The sequence below is a fragment of the Staurois parvus genome, unplaced genomic scaffold, assembly GCF_062004578.1.
Source record: "Staurois parvus isolate SC_StPar_1 unplaced genomic scaffold, SC_StPar_1.0 ptg001137l, whole genome shotgun sequence".
NCBI lineage: Eukaryota > Metazoa > Chordata > Amphibia > Anura > Ranidae > Staurois > Staurois parvus.
In genome coordinates, this window is record NW_028318933.1 from 126435 (window position 1) to 142444 (window position 16010).

Genomic DNA, 16010 nt, shown 5'->3' on the forward strand with positions numbered 1-16010 from the left:
ATCTGAACTTGCTGGAGGTCATCCCTAGTTGGAAGTGGCACCACCAAGACTCAAAGTTGGGATGGTGGGATCACTCAGGTGGGTTCAGACTAGAATCCAAACTTTCTTGAGCTCATACCTAATTCTGCTGGGTTGCTCAGGTGGGTTCAGACTAGGATCTGAACTAGGTTCCCACGTGGTGAGATTGCTCAGGTGGGTTCAGACTAGGATCTGAACTAGGATCCCACCTTGTGGGATTGCTTGGGTGGGTTCAGACTAGGATCGGAACTAACTTGAGCTCATCTCTAGTCAGAAGTGGCACCACCAAGACCCAAAGTTGGGATGGTGGGATTGCGCATGTAGGTTCAGAGCAGGATCAGAACTTGCTTGAGCTCATCCCCAATCAGAAGGGCCTTCTCCAGGACTCAAGTGGTGGTCACTTTTTCCATTTCTGGCCTTTTTGTTAGCATTTCTAGCTACATTTAGCAAGGAAATTGTAGGGGAACTGCTAAGATAGTGAGAGAGTAAGAAAACAAGACAAAACAAACAGAACAGATTGCTAAACCAGAACTCCATGCAGAAAGCTTAACCATAACACTAAGCCAACTGAAGTTAAATCCACTTATACTGTGTATAAATGTGCATTTATTATTATTATTTACTTTTAAGATGGACTGAGCCTTTAATTGATGGTTTTTATGTCTGTCTAGAATTCAGCTTTAATGGGTTATGTAGATATGTAAACAGCACTGTACTTCCTCAATATAGAATTCCATTATGAACTTTTGGTCTCTAAAAGGCCCATTTCTCGGATAAATATAGAAATACTTTGAATTTTAAAGTGGTTGAAAAGGCTGAATTTTTTTTTGCCTTCATGCATTCTACAGTATGTATACAGTACATACTACAGTAAGGTAAAACACCTTCTGTGTGTAGCAGCACATCTCTTGCTCCAGAGATATGCACGAGGGCCTCGGTTGTCCCGGGTCTCTCCCTCCTCATTGGCTGAGCCAGCGGTTGGAGTCAATGGTTCCAGCTACTGTCAATCACACCCAGTGCACCAATGAAGAGAGAGTGGGGGGTGTGGGGAAGCAGCCACATCTGTGTGTGTCATCCTCAACCTCTATATCTAACGCTTGAAATAATTTTAAGGTCTTAGGAACCCCTGCATAAACCAATTCATTCTGGGTCAGTGAGAAAAGTGTACCTTTTATTGGTAGACAGTAGAATGAATGCCCGCCTTACAGTGGTGGTCAGAATGCCACACTTACAGATACCTAAAAAGATCATTGGTGTCATTATGCTGGTTCTGCCATGTGGTGTTGGCCCTAAAACCATGCAGGTACCATCATGTGAGCCAATCATCTACATCTCAAGAAACACATAGCAACCTCTGGAGGAACCCTAGTTGAAATGACTCATCTAACGTGAGTATTTTTTCCTTTTCTACATCTAGTAATTTAGCAAGATTGGTGGGAGTCTACCACGTATTTCCTATTTCTTTTAAGCAGCAATTTTATTAACAACATGTAACTTTGGAAGCAGTACAGTTGTAACAAAAACATCCACAACTGTAACATCATCTTTTCAACATCATGAATCAAGAGGGGGCCTTTGGGTGTAGGTTGCATTAAAACATAACTACCAGCATCCTATATCCTCAGCTACCACATACCACCTTGATGATGTTTCAACCTTGAACACCTATGAATTCCCCAGAGGAACCAAAAACTTACACAAAAAATACATCTCAAATACTACAATGTAGGCCATTTTTCTCTTCACAATCCTTACAGTCTATTTTATCTCTGAAGACCCATACCAGCCTAGCTGTGGTCAAAAACAGACAACCCATCTTTACCGATCTAAAAAACAACAATGGGAAATGTTTTCCTCTGAAAAACTTTCTGAAATGCCTACTAGTCTATAACATAACATACCCATGTGACTTTTTCCACCCACATCTAACGTCCATACTCCAGTAAAGCGAGGACTTCCACCCACACATGACCACACTTCATAATAACTCTGTTTGGAGGTCACAAAGCCCTGAATCCATTTTTTATTTCTTTCTATTTTTTTTTATGCTTTGCTGCGACGTGAAGTTTGTTAAATGTTTATAACTTTTCCTTATTTTGTGTTGGAATGAAACCATCCAAGTGTACCTATTCTAATTTTTGCAGTGAATAAAGAGACTTATTCAAAAAGTCACTGCGGGGTTATACATTTAACAAACCACTTGAAATTGTCATTGATATAAAAATAATCATGTTGTTTTCTTTATTTCTTTATGCCACATTTGACCTTCTAACATTTTCATGACCCATAATGAATGTCTGAAGAAAAGAGAATTTGTAGCTATTATTTTTAACCTGCATTGGGTGATTTGCTTGGTAAAATGCCAACTAGCTGTATGCACTGTTGCTATTGATTTTTTTCTCATGCTTTTAGAGTTTGAGTTCTCCAGGCAAGGATAAAACAATTTAGATTGAAACCTGCACCCCACCTGAGCAGATGAAAAACATTTATTTTTTTCTAGGAGATGATCTAAAGCACTGGATGACTTATATTACTCCATGGTCCCACAACAGCAGGAATTCCATTGTCTGCACCACTGGAGCAGGCTGACAAGAAGACTGAGTTTGGGGGACCAGTCTTCAGCAGGGAGGAAGATTGCGGGACCATGGAGTAAGGTAAATAATACTCTATTTTAGGTCATCCCCTAGAACAAGGGTTTCCAAACTTTCTAAACAAAGAACCAGTTTACTGTCCTTCAGATTTTGAGGGTTGGAACTGTGGCCAGCGGTATTACTGGGAGGAATATTGCCCAATTGTTGGTATCATGGAAAGACATAGTGCCCCTTGGTTTGTGTCAGTGAGGGGAATAGTGCTCCTTTGTTGGTGTCAGTTGGAGGAATAGTGCCCCATTGTTGGTATCATGGAAAGAAATAGTGCCCCTTGGCTTGTGTCAGTGAGGGGAATAGTGCTCCTTTGTTGGTGTCAGTTGGAGGAATAGTGCCCCTTTGTTGATGTCAGTGGGAGGAATATTGCCCCATTGTTGGTATCATGGAAAGGAATAGTGCCCCTTGGTTTGTGTCAGTGAGGGGAATAGTGCTCCTTTGTTGGTGTCGGTTGGAGGAATAGTGCCCCTTTGTTGGTGTCAGTGGGAGGAATAGTGCCCCATTGTCGGGGTCATTAGTAGGAATAATGCCCTATTGTTGGGTTGGTATCAGTGGCAGGAATTATGCCCCATTGTTGGTATCAGTGGCAGGAATTATGCCCCATTGTTGGTATCAGTGGGAGGAATGGTTCCCCAAGGGCTAGCAAGAAAAGAGCTACATCTGGCTCCCAGTTTGGAGACATCTGCCATAGAAAATCAAGCATTATATTCTTCTTAGGCTTATTGGGGAACACAATTGTAATTGTTTTATCCTGGGAGTTAGGCTTTAAAAGACAACTCTACTGTCATGAACCAAATTGGATACATATTGTTATGAATTATAAATAAAAGAAATGTACTGAATTTATTGTTGTTTATATGACTTTCCTATTCCAATCTCTACCTTCCAACTGTTTTTCCAAGTAGTCTAGACAGATCTTTGGTCTGCCGTTCTCTCAAATTTGATGGCCGCACACAAATGGTGCGAAATTTGGAACATAAATTGTTAGTTCCGATTTTCAAAAGAAAATTAGTTCGGAATTTGACCTGCATAAAAGTAGAGGCAGGACTAAATACCCTTCCGGCAGCCAGCATCATGTGGAGGATAACTACTGGAATCTGCTGGCTACTGGGAGATACCCGCTGGTGGACACCAGAACTACCACCTCCCACTCTGGGAAGCACAGTGCCACCAGCAGATGATACAGATTCTGACACAATTACAATATTTAAAGTGTTACTAAACTCACAAAAGTAAAATCAGTCTGTATATGCACTGCTTGTTATACTCACTGTGGAAGGGGTTAATCCTCCACATTGTGTAAAAAGGTTGTTTGAACCTATCTTCTCTGATCCACCTCTTAATCTACTGTCCCAAATCCATCTGCTGATAGTACAGAGCCTTGGGGGCAAGCTGCACATGCTTAGTTTGGTGTGTATTGCTAGAGAGTTCCTTTTTTTCTTGGGAGAGTGCATGTGATCAGCACAGGGCCAATCATCACTGTCCATACAGAGGGTTGGGGGGGTCACACAGCCTCATAAAACAATTCTGGGAAAATGAAAACTCTTCCTTCAACCAGTGCTCAGCTGGACATTGATAACAGTCACAAGACTGCTATATACCGCTGTTGAGAAAAGGTATTTAGCAGTTTATATTTACTAAAATAATTACATTTCCATGTTGTGTGTATTATGGGAGACCAGATAAAGTGAATGCAGGGTCCTGGGAGACCAGATATAGTGAATGTAGGGTTCTGGGAAACCAGATATAGTGAATGCAGGGTCCTGGGAAACCAGATATAGTGAATGCAGGGTCAGGGGAGACCAGATATAGTGAATGCGGGGTCCTGGGAGACCAGATATAGTGAATGCAGGGTTCTGGGAAACCAGATATAGTGAATGCAGGGTTCTGGGAAACCAGATATAGTGAATGCGGGATCCTGGGAAACCAGATATAGTGAATGCGGGGTCCGGGGAGACCAGATATAGTGAATGCAGGGTCCTGGGAGACCAGATATAGTGAATGCAGGGTCCTGAGAGACCGGATATAGTGAATGCAGGGTCCTGGGAGACCAGATATAGTGAATGCAGGATCCTGGGAGACCAGATATAGTGAATGCAGGATCCTGGGAGACCAGATATAGTGAATGCAGGATCTTGGGAGACCAGAAATAGTGAATGCGGGGTCTGGGAAGATCAGATATAGTGAATGCAGGGTACTGGGAGATCAGATATAGTGAATGCAGGATCTTGGGAGACCAGATATAGTGAATGCGGGATCTGGGAAGACCAGATATAGTGAATGCAGGATCCTGGGAGACCAGATATAGTGAATGCAGGATCCTGGGAGACCAGATATAGTGAATGCAGGATCTTGGGAGACCAGATATAGTGAATGCAGGATCCTGGGAGACCAGATATAGTGAATGCAGGATCTTGGGAGACCAGATATAGTGAATGCGGTGTCTGGGAAGACCAGATATAGTGAATGCAGGATCCTGGGAGACCAGATATAGTGAATGCGGGATCCTGGGAGACCAGATATAGTGAATGCGGGGTCCTGGGAGACCAGATATAGAGAATGCAGGGTCCTGGGAGACCAGATATAGTGAATGCGGGGTCTGGGAAGATCAGATATAGTGAATGCAGGGTCCTGGGAGATCAGATATAGTGAATGCGGGGTCCTGGGTTTAGTAACACTAAAATAATAATAATAATTTTAATAATAAAAAAGACAGAAAAGTATGCTTTTTTATCTTGTCGCAAAAAAAATACCAGTATGTATTAAATAAAAGCCTGATACATCCTTAAAAAAGGATGCCCCTGCTTATGAGCGGACTTAGCTTCTAGTATTTGAAGGCAGCACAGGTTTATTTTACAGAACCTTTGTCATTGTCCCAACAATCTGACAAATCTTTGATTTTTTTTTTTTTTTTCACTTTTCATTGTATTTTATTTTCCTTTTTCCCCTTTTGTGCTAATACTGACAGTCTGGCATCCTGAGTGAGAATGCATTTTCAGATCCCTCTACAGTCAAGATTGTTAAATAATTTGCAAAAAGCAGCAGGAGTATAATCGATAGGAAAAATGCCGGTTTTAAATGCTTGAAGCGTCTTTCAAGCTATTATTGATAGCGGCTTATTTAGGCACTCTACTTTTTCGGTATTAAATATTTAAAAATGCATCAATAGACAATTAACGGCAAATCTTAGGATAAATGTAGCAATTACAACATTAAATAGTAGCTTTTTCCTGATGTGGAAGTGGCTGAATTTTGTTTGCTGAAAAGAGTCTAGTTTTTCTTTTGTTCCCGTGAAAGCCTTGAAGTGGAGGTACTGACCTGGGAATTCAATAACCAAATAAAAAAAAGAAAAAAAAGTTGCATTTCTGTTGATTTTATCCTTTGATGTAGAGCTGACAACTCGAGCAGTGCTAGGGTCAGTTTGAGAGGAAGCCAATTAAACTACCAGTTTATTGCGAAACCAGTTTGTTTCGAAACCCGCCAGATGTTCTATACTGAAAGCTACAAATTAAAAAAAATATGAATGAAAATGGCTTTTAAATCACAATAATATTTTTAGGCTTAGATGAGATTTAGCGATTGGAGTTTCTACTCTCTTGTTTAAAATGTATGTAAATCCAGTTATGAACTCAGTGCTGTACATCAATTAGTGCCTATGCTGTAGATATGGGGATTTTGGGTGTGATTGTGGTGATTTACAAAAGACAATGGGCAGGGCTGACACCACTCAGTCCACAAAAAGGCAGGCATGCATTTCTGACATGTAGGCAGGTGAAGGTGCAGTTAGCTACTTTTCCACTAGGTGGCTCTGTGCCAGAAAAGTGTCTGGTTACAGTGGACAGTGTCATCAGGTGTTAGGCCCCTTTTAGGTAGAGCCCTCCTGCAGTGATGTCAGGGTAGAGTCAGCACCAGGGGCAGACTGACCATTTGGAAACTCGGGCACTGCCCGAGGGCCCGGGGTCAGTAGGGGGCCTCATGAGATGCCCCTGGTACCTTTTTCATAGGCTTTTTTGAGTTTGGGCAAGGACACAGGGGCCCCATGATCCCCTATTGCCCGGGGGCCCCATGAGTTGTCAGTCCGCCCCTGGACCGGGGACGAAGTCAGGTAGAGAGGAGCACCGACACACACACACTTGGGGCATGGGAGCTAAACACATCACATCTGTGTGGATGTAGCCAGTATATGTAGGCCCTGGACAGGGCAGGAGGCCAAGTGAAGTGGACCTCTACACTGTACTGTAGATTACAAATGACTTTTTAAGCAGGGTTGGAGTGTGTGGAGCTACTTCCCTGGAGGGTTCCCAGTAGAGATGAGCGAATCGAAGTATCCGAAGTGGAATTCGAGTCGAATATCGGAAAAATTTCGATTCGTGCCGAATCCGAAAAACAGCCTAATTCGGACGCGCGAATCGAAATTTTTCCGAAAATGGCGGCTGACATGTGCGGCGACGGAGCGGGGATGTCGGGGAAGGCGCGCAGACAAGGCGCGCTGCCCCATAATGCATTCCTCAACGACATGTGATCGCATCAGCCAATCAGCAGCCAGCCAGCCAGCACTGTGTAATGGTCGAGGTATATATAGCGGCCATTTTGGAAATCTTCATTTGCCTGCAGTCATTGAACAGAGGCAGACCGCTCTGTACTAGGGACAGGGACAGAGTTAGGGCCACAGAAACGAGAATTGGGGACAGAGAGAAGTTACTTAGGGACAGAGAACCATTACTCAGGGACACAGACTTGTTAATGAGGGCCACAGAATCGTTATTTAGGGACAAAGAAACGCTAGTTAGGGCCACAGAATTCATACTCAGGGACAGACAGAATTTTCACTCAGTGCCAGAGAATTGTTACTTAGGGCCACAGAAACGTTATTAGGGCCACAGAATTTTTACTCAGGGACAGACAGAATTGTTACTGAGTGCCAGAGAATTGTTACTCAGGGACAGACAGAATTGTTACTGAGTGCCAGAGAATTCTTACTCAGGGCCACAGAATTCATTCTCAGGGACAGACAGAATTGTTACTCAGGGACAGACAGAATTGTTACTGAGTGCCAGAGAATTGTTACTCAGGGACAGACAGAATTGTTACTGAGTGCCAGAGAATTGTTACTCAGGGACAGACAGAATTGTTACTGAGTGCCAGAGAATTGTTACTCAGGGACAGACAGAATTGTTACTGAGTGCCAGAGAATTGTTACTCAGGGACAGACAGAATTGTTACTGAGTGCCAGAGAATTGTTACTCGCACAGACACAAAATTGTTACTTGCACAGACACAGAATTGTTACTCGCACAGACACAGAATTGTTACTCAGGGCCACAGAATTCATACTCAGGGACAGACAGAATTGTTACTGAGTGCCAGAGAATTGTTACTCAGGGACAGACAGAATTGTTACTGAGTGCCAGAGAATTGTTACTCAGGGACAGACAGAATTGTTACTGAGTGCCAGAGAATTGTTACTCGCACAGACACAAAATTGTTACTTGCACAGACACAGAATTGTTACTCGCACAGACACAGAATTGTTACTGAGTGCCAGAGAATTGTTACTCAGGGACAGACAGAATTGTTACTGAGTGCCAGAGAATTGTTACTCAGGGACAGACAGAATTGTTACTGAGTGCCAGAGAATTGTTACTCAGGGACAGACAGAATTGTTACTGAGTGCCAGAGAATTGTTACTCGCACAGACACAAAATTGTTACTTGCACAGACACAGAATTGTTACTCGCACAGACACAGAATTGTTACTCAGGGCCACAGAATTCATACTCAGGGACAGACAGAATTGTTACTGAGTGCCAGAGAATTGTTACTCAGGGACAGACAGAATTGTTACTGAGTGCCAGAGAATTGTTACTCGCACAGACACAAAATTGTTACTTGCACAGACACAGAATTGTTACTCGCACAGACACAGAATTGTTACTCAGGGCCACAGAATTCATACTCAGGGACAGACAGAATTGTTACTGAGTGCCAGAGAATTGTTACTCAGGGACAGACAGAATTGTTACTGAGTGCCAGAGAATTGTTACTCAGGGACAGACAGAATTGTTACTGAGTGCCAGAGAATTGTTACTCGCACAGACACAAAATTGTTACTTGCACAGACACAGAATTGTTACTCGCACAGACACAGAATTGTTACTCGCACAGACACAGAATTGTTACTCAGGGCCACAGAATTCATACTCAGGGACAGACAGAATTGTTACTGAGTGCCAGAGAATTGTTACTCAGGGACACCTAATCGTTGAATTAAATAGTATGTCAGACAACATGCAGAGGAGTGGCAGAGGAGGCAATGTTTTAGGAGCGAGCAGACGTGGCAGCAGAGGAAGGGGTCGAGGCAGCAGTATTCGCAGCCAGAGGCCAGTGCTCCCGGTGTCATCCAGCGGTCGTGTCTCCACCGACAACCCTGCCGTCATTGATTGGTTGGCTCGGTCGTCTTCCTCTTCCCAGGTCACCTCTGACACCTACAGCCAACGGTCGGTGGGTACGTCAGACACAACCGTTAGTTGGCATGGCCCGGGACCAAGCCCACTGAAATCACGTGTCCTCTACCTGCCCCTGTCCTTTGCTGTTCCCTCACCAAGCGAAGTATCGCATGCTGTGGGCTCAGCCCCACTGTACAGTGAGGAAGAGCTAACAGAGGGCGGTCAGGAACGGGGGGAGACATCGGCCTTTTCAGCAGCCAAGCGAACAAGTACTGGCGAGGAGAGTGGCTCGGTAGCCGGTCTAGAGACAGGTCTGTCTCCTGACCCAGACGCAGCCGAGGGGGCTAGTAGTGAGGCGGAGACCCTACTTGATGATGAGGAGGTTGATCGCACTTGGCAGCCTCGTCGTCATCAGGCAATTTCTTCCGCATCATCAGGAGAAGAGGGTGGCAGCTTGGCAGCGAGCAAAACAGTCGGTGGGTTGCCCAGGAGACAGCAGCAGGGTCGCATCAGTGTCAGTGGAGCCAAACGTCCACGGAGTAGAGCACCAGCTCCACTGCAGCCTACCACCACGGCCAGTAGTGGTGCCGGTGCGCACGGAGGAAGTAGCAGTCAGCCAGTGAAGAGTAGCGGGGGCAAAGTTTCCTACTCGGTGGTGTGGCAATTTTTCCTCAAGCCGCCCGAGGAAGTAAACGTAGCCGTATGTCGACTATGTGGCCAGAAATGCAAGCGTGGCCAGGGGGCCCATGTTGGGACTACAGCGTTGCGTCAGCATATGCAGCGTCACCATTCGGTGGCCTGGGAAAACCGTGATAAACATACGGCGGTTCTGCCTGCCCCAGCCCCCGCTCCATCACCCGCTCCGTTACTTGCTCCGTCACCCGACGTCGTCAATCGCCCTCTATCAGCCAGTCAAGGCTCCAACACCTCTGCTGAGGGGAGTTGTCGCTCATTGGCATCTTCCGCTCGTTCAGATGCTCCTTCTCCTGCTACTCCTCTTCTCGGATTCCGTCAACAGTCTTTCTTGGAATCCGTATCCAAGAGACAACAGTTTGCGAGCACGCACCCGACGGTGCAAAAGCTGAACGTCCTCCTGTCCAAGTTGCTGGTGCTGCAGTCCCTCCCTTTCCAACTGGTGGACTCAGCACCTTTCCGAGAAATGATGGCTTGTGCCGCGCCGCGGTGGAGAGTGCCAAGCCGTCATTTCTTTGCCCAAAAGGCAGTGCCAGCCCTGCATTCACATGTAGAAGAGATGGTGGGCCAGTCTTTGAGCATGTCGGTCTCTGCCAAAGTGCACGGCAGCGCCGACGTGTGGAGCTGTAACTACGGTCAGGGACAGTACATGTCATTTACGGCCCACTGGGTGAACGTGGTGCCGGCACAGCCGCACCAGCAACTTGGACAGGTCACGACGCTTTTGCCTCCACGTTTGCACGTCCTTGGTCCAGCAAGCATGTCCGCCTCTACCACCTCTTTTTCCGCCGTGTCCTCAGCCGCCACCCCCGTGCCAAGTCCCATTACCCGACCGGCATATCACATGTGCAGGGCGCAACGGTGTCACGCTGTGCTGCACCTGGTATGCCTTGGCGAACGTAGTCACACAGGGGAGGAACTGCTGAGTGTAATGAACAGAGAAATCGACAGATGGCTGTCTCCGCGCAAACTAAAAATCGGAACCATGTTGACTGACAACGGAAAGAACATGGTGTCTGCTCTGCGTCAAGGAAGGTTGTGCCATGCGCCATGCATGGCTCACGTGTTCAATCTGGTTGTCAAGCGGTTCCTAAAATCCACCATCCCACTGCAAGACATCCTTAAAATGTCACGTAAACTGTGCATGCATTTCAGCCATTCCTACACCGCAAAGAACACCCTCATTGAGCTGCAGCGGCAGAACGGAATTCCACAGCATCGCCTGATCTGCGACGTTGCAACAAGGTGGAATTCAACCCTACACATGTTAGACCGCCTTTACGAGCAGCGAAAGGCCATCACCGATTTCCTGATGTTACAAGCGGATAAAGGTACTCCCCTGTGTAACTTAGATGTCAGCCATTGGCAGCTCATGCGTGACACCTGCCGCTTGCTCAGGCCCTTTGAGGAGGCCACGCTATTCGTGAGTCGGCAGGACTATGGGATGAACGACGTCATTCCTCTGTTGCACGTCCTGGAACAAATGCTGTTAACAATGGCTGGTCAGGGTGCGGTAGATGTGGCGCACAGATCTCAACGCCACATGACCCCTGTGGGGGCAGGACAGGAAGAAGAGGAGGAGGTAGAGGAGGACATTTGTGCTCAGGAATTATTGAGTGAAATGGGTGGTTTTTCCACTCAGCGGACAGGAGTGGAGGAGCAGGAGCATCTGGTAGAGGAGGAGGAGGAGGAGACAGAGGACCCAGACGCACCGTGGCAGTATGCTGTGGAGATGGAGGCAGGGAGTCCCTCGCATTCCTTGGCACAAATGGCCCATAGCATGCTCGGTTGCTTGCGTAGCGACAGCCGAATAATAACCATCAGACAGAGGGATGACTTTTGGCTGTCCACCTTGTTGGACCCTCGCTACCGGTCCAAAATGGTGGCCTTTTTCACACCTGCTGAGAGGGAGGCCAAAATTACGTACTATAAAAACCACCTATGTAGTCAGTTGGTCTCTGCCTTTGTGCGCCAACGTCCATCCTCAGACACTGTGGGCCCTGTGCGCTCACGTTCCGCTGGCATGGCAGCAGGGGAGGGGTGGGGTGGTAGGAGCAGTGGCAGCTCCACCAGCAGTGGCTGCCTCAGTCTGCAGTCGATGATGAGTAGCTTTCTTCACCAGCGCAGTGAGGAAACTACTAACCAGCCGCAGCAGCAGCAGCAGCATCAGGTGGACCTGGAGCAGGAGCTCAAACAACAGGCTTGGGCCTACTTGGACAGCACCCTGCCAACCGAGGTAGACAATCCCCTTGACTACTGGGCAACGAAACTTGACCTTTGGCCCCAACTAGCTGAATTTGCCCTTGAAAGGCTGTCATGCCCGGCCAGTAGCGTGGCATCGGAGCGCGTGTTTAGTGCGGCAGGAGGTATTGTAACTCCGCGGAGGACACGACTGTCCACCCAAAGTGTGGAGAGACTCACGTTTGTGAAAATGAATCAGGCGTGGATTAGTCTGGATTTCAAACCACCAGTTCCTGACACAACTGACTAAATCCGCCATGAATCATGCCTCAAACATGTGCCACTTTCAGGTCTCCTCACACTGCTGGTGTGTTTAATTTTTTGACATAGGGTGCTGGCAGATTACGGGCCTCCTATAGCTGCTGCCAGGCCCCTAATCTGCCATAGGCCCCTATATACCGCCTCCTCATGCTGCTGCTAGGTCCAGAGTCTCTCATGGGTCCCTGTACGGCCTCCCATTGCTGCTGTCTCCATCGCCACACTCTGCTGCCATGTGCCACTTTCAGGTCTCTTCACACTGCTGGTGTGTTTAATTTTTTGACATAGGGTGCAGGCAGATTACGGGCCTCACATAGCTGCTGCCAGGCCCCTAATCTGCCATGGGCCCCTATATACCGCCTCCTCATGCTGCTGCCAAGTCCAGAGTCTCTCATGGGTCCCTGTACGGCCTCCCATTGCTGCTGTCTCCATCGCCACACTCTGCTGCCATGTGCCACTTTCAGGTCTCTTCACACTGCTGGTGTGTTAAATTTTTTGACATAGGGTGCAGGCAGATTACGGGCCTCACATAGCTGCTGCCAGGCCCCTAATCTGCCATGGGCCCCTATATACCGCCTCCTCATGCTGCTGCCAAGCCTAGAGTCTGTCATGGGTCCCTGTACGGCCTCCCATTGCTGCTGTCTCCATCGCCACACTCTGCCATGTGCCACTTTCAGGTCTCTTCACACTGCTGGTGTGTTTAATTTTTTGACATAGGGTGCAGGCAGATTACGGGCCTCACATAGCTGCTGCCAGGCCCCTAATCTGCCATGGGCCCCTATATACCGCCTCCTCATGCTGCTGCCAAGTCCAGAGTCTCTCATGGGTCCCTGTACGGCCTCCCATTGCTGCTGTCTCCATCGCCACACTCTGCTGCCATGTGCCACTTTCAGGTCTCTTCACACTGCTGGTGTGTTAAATTTTTTGACATAGGGTGCAGGCAGATTACGGGCCTCACATAGCTGCTGCCAGGCCCCTAATCTGCCATGGGCCCCTATATACCGCCTCCTCATGCTGCTGCCAAGCCTAGAGTCTGTCATGGGTCCCTGTACGGCCTCCCATTGCTGCTGTCTCCATCGCCACACTCTGCCATGTGCCACTTTCAGGTCTCTTCACACTGCTGGTGTGTTTAATTTTTTGACATAGGGTGCAGGCAGATTACGGGCCTCACATAGCTGCTGCCAGGCCCCTAATCTGCCATGGGCCCCTATATACCGCCTCCTCATGCTGCTGCCAAGTCCAGAGTCTCTCATGGGTCCCTGTACGGCCTCCCATTGCTGCTGTCTCCATCGCCACACTCTGCTGCCATGTGCCACTTTCAGGTCTCTTCACACTGCTGGTGTGTTAAATTTTTTGACATAGGGTGCAGGCAGATTACGGGCCTCACATAGCTGCTGCCAGGCCCCTAATCTGCCATGGGCCCCTATATACCGCCTCCTCATGCTGCTGCCAAGTCCAGAGTCTCTCATGGGTCCCTGTACGGCCTCCCATTGCTGCTGTCTCCATCGCCACACTCTGCTGCCATGTGCCACTTTCAGGTCTCTTCACACTGCTGGTGTGTTAAATTTTTTGACATAGGGTGCAGGCAGATTACGGGCCTCACATAGCTGCTGCCAGGCCCCTAATCTGCCATGGGCCCCTATATACCGCCTCCTCATGCTGCTGCCAAGTCTAGAGTCTGTCATGGGTCCCTGTACGGCCTCCCATTGCTGCTGTCTCCATCGCCACACTCTGCCATGTGCCACTTTCAGGTCTCTTCACACTGCTGGTGTGTTTAATTTTTTGACATAGGGTGCAGGCAGATTACGGGCCTCACATAGCTGCTGCCAGGCCCCTAATCTGCCATGGGCCCCTATATACCGCCTCCTCATGCTGCTGCCAAGTCTAGAGTCTGTCATGGGTCCCTGTACGGCCTCCCATTGCTGCTGTCTCCATCGCCACACTCTGCCATGTGCCACTTTCAGGTCTCTTCACACTGCTGGTGTGTTTAATTTTTTGACATAGGGTGCAGGCAGATTACGGGCCTCACATAGCTGCTGCCAGGCCCCTAATCTGCCATGGGCCCCTATATACCGCCTCCTCATGCTGCTGCCAAGTCCAGAGTCTCTCATGGGTCCCTGTACGGCCTCCCATTGCTGCTGTCTCCATCGCCACACTCTGCTGCCATGTGCCACTTTCAGGTCTCTTCACACTGCTGGTGTGTTAAATTTTTTGACATAGGGTGCAGGCAGATTACGGGCCTCACATAGCTGCTGCCAGGCCCCTAATCTGCCATGGGCCCCTATATACCGCCTCCTCATGCTGCTGCCAAGCCTAGAGTCTGTCATGGGTCCCTGTACGGCCTCCCATTGCTGCTGTCTCCATCGCCACACTCTGCCATGTGCCACTTTCAGGTCTCTTCACACTGCTGGTGTGTTTAATTTTTTGACATAGGGTGCAGGCAGATTACGGGCCTCACATAGCTGCTGCCAGGCCCCTAATCTGCCATGGGCCCCTATATACCGCCTCCTCATGCTGCTGCCAAGTCCAGAGTCTCTCATGGGTCCCTGTACGGCCTCCCATTGCTGCTGTCTCCATCGCCACACTCTGCTGCCATGTGCCACTTTCAGGTCTCTTCACACTGCTGGTGTGTTAAATTTTTTGACATAGGGTGCAGGCAGATTACGGGCCTCACATAGCTGCTGCCAGGCCCCTAATCTGCCATGGGCCCCTATATACCGCCTCCTCATGCTGCTGCCAAGTCCAGAGTCTCTCATGGGTCCCTGTACGGCCTCCCATTGCTGCTGTCTCCATCGCCACACTCTGCTGCCATGTGCCACTTTCAGGTCTCTTCACACTGCTGGTGTGTTAAATTTTTTGACATAGGGTGCAGGCAGATTACGGGCCTCACATAGCTGCTGCCAGGCCCCTAATCTGCCATGGGCCCCTATATACCGCCTCCTCATGCTGCTGCCAAGTCTAGAGTCTGTCATGGGTCCCTGTACGGCCTCCCATTGCTGCTGTCTCCATCGCCACACTCTGCCATGTGCCACTTTCAGGTCTCTTCACACTGCTGGTGTGTTTAATTTTTTGACATAGGGTGCAGGCAGATTACGGGCCTCACATAGCTGCTGCCAGGCCCCTAATCTGCCATGGGCCCCTATATACCGCCTCCTCATGCTGCTGCCAAGTCTAGAGTCTGTCATGGGTCCCTGTACGGCCTCCCATTGCTGCTGTCTCCATCGCCACACTCTGCCATGTGCCACTTTCAGGTCTCTTCACACTGCTGGTGTGTTTAATTTTTTGACATAGGGTGCAGGCAGATTACGGGCCTCACATAGCTGCTGCCAGGCCCCTAATCTGCCATGGGCCCCTATATACCGCCTCCTCATGCTGCTGCCAAGTCCAGAGTCTCTCATGGGTCCCTGTACGGCCTCCCATTGCTGCTGTCTCCATCGCCACACTCTGCTGCCATGTGCCACTTTCAGGTCTCTTCACACTGCTGGTGTGTTAAATTTTTTGACATAGGGTGCAGGCAGATTACGGGCCTCACATAGCTGCTGCCAGGCCCCTAATCTGCCATGGGCCCCTATATACCGCCTCCTCATGCTGCTGCCAAGTCTAGAGTCTGTCATGGGTCCCTGTACGGCCTCCCATTGCTGCTGTCTCCATCGCCACACTCTGCCATGTGCCACTTTCAGGTCTCTTCACACTGCTGGTGTGTTTAATTTTT